We start from the raw sequence: 10,217 nt of genomic DNA, 5'->3' as shown, positions 1-10,217 counted from the left end.
TGGAGATACTCAAAACCCATAGAGTATGTCTTTGTGTATCAAGCCGCAGCAAGGTCGAAACGGTTTCAGAGAAAAGGGATATTGATGAAGCTGGTGAATGTGAAAAAGATGTTGGTGATAATGATGAAGCTGGTGAATGGGAAGAAGATGTTGGTGATAATGATGAAGCTGGTGAATGGGAAGAAGATGGGGAGGAGGAAAATGGGGAGGAGGATGCTGATAATTCTATTGTTGGTGAAACGGATCAGAATGGTGGGGATTACAGTCTTTATGGAAAGGTTCCAGATGAGGACGAGGAAGATGATGATAATATTTGTTTTGAAGAAATCCAAAAGACATATGCTAAGACAAATGCTATTGAAGGAGGAAAATCGAATGGTACCAGTATCTATGTCAACCAGAGTTTTGTTAGCAAGGGTGCTCTGCTTTCAGAGCTGCGGTTGGCAGCAGTGAGGGGTAAGTTTTCTTTCAAATTATACAAATCAACGAAAACTCTCGTTGTGGCAACATGTCCGGTTAGCTATTGTGGATGGAAGGTCAGAGCGAGTGTCAAACATGGGACAAACACGTTTTGGGTAACAAAGTATGTGGAAAAACATTTATGCTCAGCGGGAGACCGAATCGCTCAGCGGAGACACTGTACTCCGAAGTATGTAGGTAGTCTTTTCATTGATCGTGTTGGAATCATTGATGGGATAACTCCGCAGCATATCACTGATGCAATGAGGAACATGTTTGGCATGGCGCTTGATTACACCACTTCATACAGAGCACTGTTATATGCACAAAGATTGGTGAGAGGATCAGCAGAAGAAGGGTATTCGCGTCTGGCATCATATCTCGAGCAAATCTCCATTGCAAATCCTGATTCTATCACGGCGATAGAACTTGATTCTATGAAAAGATTTAAGTATCTATTTCTCTCTTTTGGAGCTTCTATCAAAGGTTTTAAGTATCAGAGAAGGGTCATTGTGGTGGATGGAACTCACCTAAGTGGAAAGTATGGAGGAACTATGTTAGTTGCAGCCGCACAAGATGGCAATTTTCAGATATTCCCATTGGCTTTTGGGATCGTGGATGAGGAAGATATACCTTCTTGGGAATGGTTTTTCACAAAATTGGCTAGTTGTATATCTCATGACAAGCCTCTGGTGATAGTCTCCGACCGGCACAAGGCCATTAAAAGTGCGTGTGATAAGGTGTTTCCTTGGTGATCGGTGGAAGTGACAGCAACAATCTCTTTGGAGGTCTTATTTACCAAGTTCGCCTCGGTTGCTGTATCCTCCGGCAACCATCTCTGCAATAAAAGTTGCACACAAGTTAACTCTGGACGACTTAAACAAAAGTTGTCTGGACGACTAGTTGGACCTGGACGACTTAAAATTAAGTCTTCCGTGGTCAACTAGTCGTCCAGACAACTTACGTTTAAGTCGTCCAGGGTCAACTAGTCGTCCAGACAACTTTTACAGTCGTCTGGACAACTAGTTAACCCTGGATTTGATACTAACCTCTTTGATTTGAGGAGGCTGTTTCTTTTGAGGAGGAGGCTGTTTCTTTTGGGGAGGAGGAGGCTGCTGCTGTTTCTTTTGCAGAGGAGGAGGCTGCTGTTTGGTTTGATGAGGAGGAGGCTGGTTACTAACCACGGTTTCATTGGCATGAGGGGTAGCCTGTTTGTTTCTACCCCCGGTTTCTTTGGCAAGAGGGGTAGGTTGTTTATCTTGAGGGGTAGCCTGTTTGTTTCTACCCCCGGTTTCTTTGGCAAGAGGGGTAGGCTGTTTATCTTGAGGGGTAGCCTGATTGGTGACACCAACCTTCTTCTCCACAGCTTCCAATCTATCGGACAACTTCCTAAACTCCCTCATGCACTTATTAAACCCTTTTTTCATGCAGTCAGCTACGCCCTTGAACATAATTTCCAACTCCTCTCTGGTCACCCCTCCTCTAGCGTCTTCTCTAGCCTCTTCACTAGCCACTTTAGGAGCCTCTTTACGAGCTTTCTTCTGAGGTCTTGGATTGTCTTCCTCCTCCTCCTCCTCCTCCTCCAACACAACCATCTCTTTGGCCTTCTTTGATGGAGTCACAACCTTAGGTTTTGTATTGACCTTAGTACCAGTGACTTCCCAGCAATCCATGGTCCACTTCCACGGTCTCCGCTCATACATGACTTTAATGATGTTCTCCGCGGGCAGGTCCTCAACCTCAGAGTCCCATTTTGGCCACATTTCACTAATGTCCTTCTCAACAAAGTTGATCACGCGGGTCTGCAGTAAATAGAAGAATCGAGTTAGATATTTGAAAAAAAATACTAAATAGACGACTTAATTATAAGTCGTCTACTAAGTCGTCCAGCTGGAAGACCTTCCAGACGACTTATAATAAGTCGTCTCATAAGTCGTCCAGATGGAAGACTTTCCAGACGACTTAATTAAGTCGTCCGATAAGTCGTCCAGCTGGACGACCTTCCAGACGACTTATAATAAGTCGTCTGCGCAGTCTTTTGGATTGAAGTAAATACCTGACTCAAGATAGCAGCTTTCATTGATCTGCGGCCTCTGCTGCCCTCGTAAGCCAGTATCGGTGGAGACGGACTGTCTGCTCTGGGACCACCAATACTAGCACCCAACTCCGGCATAGCTGTGTACGTCCAGACCTGAAGAACTTGTATAAACCCATCCACGGTGTAACAGCCAGCAATTTCTTTGTTCCACAAAGAGTCCATCAGCACCTTAAATGCGACTCTCCCCCATGGATAATTCTCAAACCGTTCTAAATCCATCACTAGCCTTGCCAGAGTAGATCGTGTAGCGGTTGAAAACTTTCTCCCTTCAATGAATCCAGTGAAGATGGAGAGGTACGCGAGCCGCTTGCGATCTTCCCTGGACCAATCCCCGCATCTCTGCAGTGCTGCTATTATCTGATCAGTAGTTGGGCCAGCTTCCAGATGAACTCCCAGCATCCCCCAGAAAGAAACCATCTCTGGGGTAACGTCACATTTTGGTGTCTCAAGGTCCTCGATGTACTCGCAGTTTAGACCAGTGAGGTTTTCAAACTCTAACAGTGAAAACCTCAAAGGTTCTGGACCAACGAGAGACCACATCTCATACTTCTTCTTAATGTCCAGCTTGAAACTGAGCATGTAGTGAACCAGCCTTGAAGCCCAACCAAATCCCTGCTCCTTGAACTTGATGAAAACTCCCAAACTCGACTCCTTGAGCTCTTCAAATTCGTCATCAGTAAGAGCTTTCCTAAGAGCAGTATGCAACTTGCTGTTATCCGTATGATACGAAATGCTATTGTGGGCTTCTGGTTCTTCCCCTGATGTGTATAACCTACGGGGGAGTTCTGGAATATCCATCCTTTTTGTCTGCAAAATAATCAAAGACAACAATATAAGTCCAGACGACTTAGTAGACGACTTATAATTAAGTCGTCTGGAAAGTCTTCCAAATGGACGACTTATATTTAAGTCATCTACTAAGTCGTCCAGTTGGAAGACTTTCCAGACGACTTAAATTACTTACAAGTCTTCCAGTCGCAGAAGGAGTTGGAGTACTCGTCATTGCGGTTATAGATCTGAAAAAATAAACGTGAAACGGTGAGAATGAGTAAATTGATAGAGACAACGTTTTATGTTCATCTTTTCCTCGAGATTGATGACTTAGCGGCGTTAGGGTTTACAGAGAAACGGCGCTAAGGTTTACAGAGAAGAAGCGGCGGCGCTAGGGTTTAGAAGAAGCGGCGGCGCTAGGGTTAGAAGAAGCTGCGGCGACAACGGTGAGAATGAAGTGAGATAGATAGCCGATGTTGAGAACGATGGTTTGTTCGGAAATCGTGGGAATTCGAAATCGCCTTTGAGAGAGAACTGTTAGGGTTTCTGAATATCGCGAAAAATGAAACAAAAAAAAAAAATCACCTTATATATTGGGTAAATAATCCGGTTAGCTTTAAAATTACATTGGTAAACTTTAAGGTTTGGTCCGGTTTAGACGACTTATTCTGGCTGATAATGTACAACAGACGACTTAATATTTAGTCGTCTGTTTTCAGACGACAAAATATTAAGTCGTCCTAGACCCTAAAATGAACCCCTAAACTAAAATGACTAGATTAACTAACTAACCACGTTATAAAATCAAATTATACTTAAATAGTGTTTACTATACACAGAAATGAACACGCATAAGTAATTTTCAAAATTTTCAAAAACGGTTTTAATGCTTTCCAAAATCTAACCCTAAGAACACATACAATACTACAACATATGTTGATGAAACATAAACTTAAGAATATCATGACTCACTACTTTCACTCATCTATGCTGAAAACAATTGAAATTTGTTATATCTTAATTTATACCTCCTAAGACATATGTTAATTACATAATTCCCATTTTTCACTTATCAAAATATTTTTTACAAAATTTTTAAATTATGTTTAAGACTAACTGTCCAGACGACTTTAAGTTAAGTCGTCTGGACAACTTATTTTCAAGTCGTCTAAACAGACGACTTGCGAGGGGTAGAAACGTAAAAAGAATTCCGTTTTTTTGTTTGGTCACAAGGGGATAGTTGTAATTTCAATAGCCTTTTAGGTTACTTTTGCCTTTGACCCAAGTTGGGGTATTGTTTTGGGTTTGACTCCAAGTTTTGAGTCACACTTGGCAATTCTCCCTTTCAAATTCGATATCTTTTAAAAAAGAAAACAAAGTATTATCAAGTTATATTATGTTTTTAAAATAAAAAAGTGAAAAAATAGCAAAAAAAGAATTTAAAAAATCTTTTTAACGTCGTCAACAAAACACTAAACCCTAAATCATAATCCCTAAACCCTAAATCCTAAACCCTAAACCCTTGGGTAAACCTAAACCCTAAACCCTTGGGTAAACTCTAAACCCTTGGGTAAATCCTAAACTCTAAATAAAAACACTAAATCCTAAAACTCTAAACCCTAAACGCTTGAGTGTTTTAGTGTTTAGTGATTTTGATTTAGAATTTAAGATTTATCCTAGAGTTTAGGGTTTACCCAAAGGTTTAGGGTTTAGGATTTAGGGTTTAGGGATTAGGATTTAGGGTTTAATGTTTTGCTGATGACGTTAAATTTTTTTTTTTTGTAATTACTACTATTTTTTATTTATTTCTTTTTACCTTTTAATTTTAAAAAGATAATATAAATTGACAATATTTTATTTCTTTTTTTAAAAGATATCGAATATAAAATAACACAATTCTATTGGTTGGTGAAGGTTCACCTTAGGGGGTGAACCCAATAATAAGTCTATTCTTAATATAAATTCTGATGATAAAAAATATTTCCATATGTATTATTTGGATCTAGTATACACTTTCATATGTATTTAGACACAATTATACTTTCATTTTCATAAAGCGCAAACAACAACAAACTAATCTAATCCTGTATATTTTTTGTATTCATATGTATATGTTATATCTTATATGTTTTAGAACATTTATGTAAAACACACAAAATATAGGGCTTTTTGCAGAATTGACCTATAACTTAAAGTCAAACACAAAACTAACCTCTTTTTTTTTTAAATTGGTTTTGCTCTATTCACCCCACAAGTTCATATAATTTACGAAAATGCCATCAATTTTTTTTATCTTTTTTTTTTCGAAAATGACATTTTTACTCTCTCACCCTCATCATCTTCAAGTAATTACAAGATTGTCATTGTCATCAATACCACAACCACCATGAACAACCAATTTGAAGCTCTTAATGGTCCCAAAATCGATTTACCCTTCTTCTTTTTCCATTCTTGTGAACTAAACACAACATATCTCTCACTTTCTCTCCACAATGAGCTAAAAAAACCCAAGATTTTGATTCTAATTTTTTTATGGTTCATAGAGTCATAGAAGCTAACGATTCTGGGCGGGTTACTTTCGTTTATGATTCTGTGTGCTTGGAGAAGCCTTATGTATGCTAAGGAACTTATGTCACCAATTTAAGGTATGACATCGAATTTTTTTCCAGATCTGTTCGTCAGACGACTTACTTGGGAAGTCGTCTGGCTGTAGCCAACTTACCTGGAAGTCGTCTGGTCAACGCAGAGGTTATTTTTGCAATTGACTTTGAAATCTGTAACTTGAGACAACTGAAAGTTAAGACGTCTGTTTTTGTTTGGTTTCAAAAAAATTTCCAAAGAACCTAGACGACTTACATTTCAGTCGTCATAGGTTAGTTTTGCATTTGACTGGATAATTTCAGAAGTTTGACTTCCCCAGACGACTTACATTTCAGTAGTCTGGCAAAAATTAAAATAATAATATTTTTTTAAAAGTAGACGACTTACAGTTAAGTCGTCATAGGTTAGTTTTGCAATTGAAAAAAAAACTTCTAAATTTAATTATACACAGACGACTTATAATTCAGTCGTCCACGAGACGACTTACTTGTAAGTCGTCCAGGATTTTTTTCCGAGATTCTGGTCAAACCTCGTAAATCCTGGATGACTTACATTTCAGTCGTCTCGTGGACGACTGAATTATAAGTCGTCTGTAAATAATTAAATCTTGAAGTTTTTTTTTCAATTGCAAAACTGACCTATGACGACTTAACTGTAAGCCGTCTACTTTAAAAAAAATATTATTATTTTAATTTTCACTAGACGACTGAAATGTAAGTCGTCCAGAAAAGTCAAACCTCTGAAATAATCCAGTCAAATGCAAAACTAACCTATGACGACTGAAATGTAAGTCGTCTAGCTTTTTGGAGTTCTTTTTAGCCAAACAATAGTACACGACTTATTTTTCAGTCGTCCGAAATAACAGATTTCAAAGTCAATTGCAAAAATAACCTCTGCGTTGACCAGACGACGTATAGTTTAGTCGTCTGGACAACTTAGATTGATGTCGTCCGCGTCTTCTCCGCTAGTTTTTAAGTCTTCTACGCTAGTTTTTGAATAACTTGTATTTTTAAGAGTGATAAGTAACTTCAAGATATGTAAAACTCATATTTACAAAATATGTTCCCTCCCTTAGTTTTACTAAATTTGACTAAGTTTTTCAACGCAAACTTATAATAAAATATGATATGCTTTGACTAGTTACTATTGTTTGTTTCCATCTCTTAAGTATAATTGTTATAGACAATAGTGATGACTATTGTTATGAGTTGGAAGAAGGGTTAAAATGCTTCTTAAAATGTTGTATCAATATAAAGCTACCAACATTCTTGTTTATTAAGATGAGAAAAAGGCCATTGGAGTTTATTATTGCATATGAGAGATCCAAAGATAAGAAAAAGGCTACTGAAGTCTATTATTTCATTGATTTGTAAATGTGTAAACACATTGTTAGCACATTTAATACATCTTGGAAAACATTATTACTGATTTTACAAAAAATTCACAACTAAAAGAGTAGACATGCAATTCACAAAACAGACCACAAACAAAACTATTATAGATCATTCCTCTACAAAGACAAGCTTGGATTCCACTTGAGTAGACAAGACCACACGACTTTTAAGAAGTCCAGACGACTTCTAAGAAGTCCAGACGACTTCCAGGAAATTCAGACGACTTTGTCAGAAGACTTTTAGGAAGTTCAGACGACTTCCAAATGACTTTACAGGAAGTCCAGACGACTTTACAGGAAGTCCAGACGACTTTGTCAGAAGACTTCCAAGAAGTCCAGACGACTTCCAGACGACTTCTAAACGACTAACAGGTAAGTCGTCCAGAAGTCTTCCAGATCTGAAAAACCTGCAGATTAAATCCAGATCTGAAAAACCTGCATATCCAAAAACGTTCAAATGGCTTAAAAACAGAAAAAATGAGTGAAAGATTAGATAAATATACCTTTACAGAACACACAAAAATACATATCTAAAAATAATAGATCTACCTTTAAATTAGTGGAAGATGAGTACCATCTAATTAAAAACCTGCAAAAAAAGATAGATTAGTAAGAAAGACATGAGACAAAACTGGAAAATTCATATAAAGTTTGGTGTTTTCAAGTCAAAGAGATTAGAGTGGGTTTGGAGAGTTTTAGTTTGAGAAAAAAGTAAGAACTTTATACAACAAGAAGTTACCAAATGAAGAAAAATCAGACATAAGAACTTACCAAAACGCTCAGATCTATTATGAAAGGGAGACTTTGTCAGAAGACTTCCATGAAGTCCAGACGACTTCCTGGAAGTCCAGACGACTTCCTGGAAGTCCAGACGACTTCCTGGAAGTCCAGACGACTTCCTGGAAGTCCAGACGACTTTGTCAGAAGACTTCCAAGAAGTCCAGACGACTTCCAGACGACTAACAGGTAAGTCGTCCAAGAAGTCTTCCAGATCTGAAAAACCTGCATATCAAATCCAGATCTGAAAAACCTGCATATCCAAAAACGTTCAAATGACTTAAAAATAGAGAAAATGAGTGGAAGATTACATAAATCTACATTTATAGAACACACAAAAATACATATCTAAAATTAATAGATTTACCTTTAAATTAGTGGAAGATGAGTACCATTTGATTAAAAACCTGCAAAAGAGATAGATTACTAAGAAATACATGAGACAAAACTGAAAAATTCATATAAAGTTTGGTGTTTTCAAGTCAAAGAGATTAGAAAGAGGTTTGAGAGTTTTAGAATGATGAACATTACATTTTTGTTGCAGCCATTTGAGAGGAGGAGAGAGAATGTGTAAATTTTTCTTTATATAGGGAGACAAAAAATCCAATTAGGTTAAATATTTTTGACTCAGACGACTTCCTGGACGACTTACATTTCAGTCGTCTGGTGAAGAAATTAAAACAGACGACTTACATGTAAGTCGTCCAGAAGAGTTTAATATTTTTAGCGGGAAATTAAATATTTTTAGCGGGAAACCAAAATAGAAGACTTTCCAGACGACTTACAAGTAAGTCGTCTGGTTTAAATTATTTAAGCGAAAAAATAATTTTTTTAAAAAATTTTAGGCGGGAATATTTGGACGACTTACATGTAAGTCGTCTGTTTTAATTTCTTCACCAGACGACTGAAATGTAAGTCGTCCGAGTAAAATGATCCGGTTAGGTTAAAACGTACATTGGTAAAATTAAAGGTTCGGTGCGATGTGGACGACTGAAATATACGTCGTCCGAGTAAATTATTCAACAGACGACTGAAATATAAGTCGTCCACACCCTAAACATAACCCCTAAACTTAATTATCTAATTAAAGACTTCATAAAATCAAATCACACTTGAAAAGTGTTTACTATACACATAAATAAACACATAAAGGTGAAAACTAATTTTTGAAAAAAACATTTTAGTTTTCCAAAATCTAACCCTAACAATACATACAATACTACAACATATGTTTGCCAAACTCCTAAACCAAAGTATTTCATGATTCACTACTTCCACTCATCTATCTTCAAAACAAATCAATTTTATCATATCTTAATTTATATCACTTAAAACTGTTTATAATTACTTGATTTTTATTTTTCACGCATCAAAATATTTTTTACAAGATTTATAAATTATTTTTAAAATAAACGAGTACCAGACGACTTACACTTCAGTCGTCCAGACGACTTCCAACATCTCAGACGACTCAGACGATTTACTAGGGCTATATTCGTAAAAATGGCTTCTGTTTTTTTGTTTGGTCACAAGGGGCTGAGCTGTAATTTCACTAGGATTTTAGGTTAATTTTGCATTTGATTCAAGTTTGGGTATAGGTTTGGGGTTAAAATCAAGTTGTGGGTTAATTTTGGCAAACCCCCCCCCCCCCCCCCCCCCCCCCAAAATATAAGAACAAAGATACCAGTGTACCTCAAATACTCTATGAGCAGTCTTGGAACTAATATCTTTAAGTGCATCTTATATGTTGTAAGAATTAAAATTGTTACAATTTATACATGTTTATACTGGTGTGTGTATCCCCATTTTCGTATGTGAAGTTTTTGTGGCAGGGTTTTTGGACCCATTTAAGAGGCTCGAGTAGCAATCATTCACACAAACAAAAACCAAAAACATCAGCCCAATCTGTTCCTCTCCCTTATTTTTGTTTATCCATAACCAAATCTATATCCTTCATCAACAATTATATATCTGTTAGAGGCGGATTTCACCCCGCTCCATACATGATCCGAGAATCCCCGGTCCATTGTCCTCTAATCCCGCAGGAAGACAATGTGCCCGCGAAGGTCCAAGGCCCATACCATGCTCAAAAGACGGTCTATACTGAGCTGACACTTT

The sequence above is a fragment of the Brassica napus genome, chromosome C8, assembly GCF_020379485.1.
Source record: "Brassica napus cultivar Da-Ae chromosome C8, Da-Ae, whole genome shotgun sequence".
Lineage (NCBI taxonomy): Eukaryota > Viridiplantae > Streptophyta > Magnoliopsida > Brassicales > Brassicaceae > Brassica > Brassica napus.
This window is presented reverse-complemented; position numbering follows the sequence as displayed.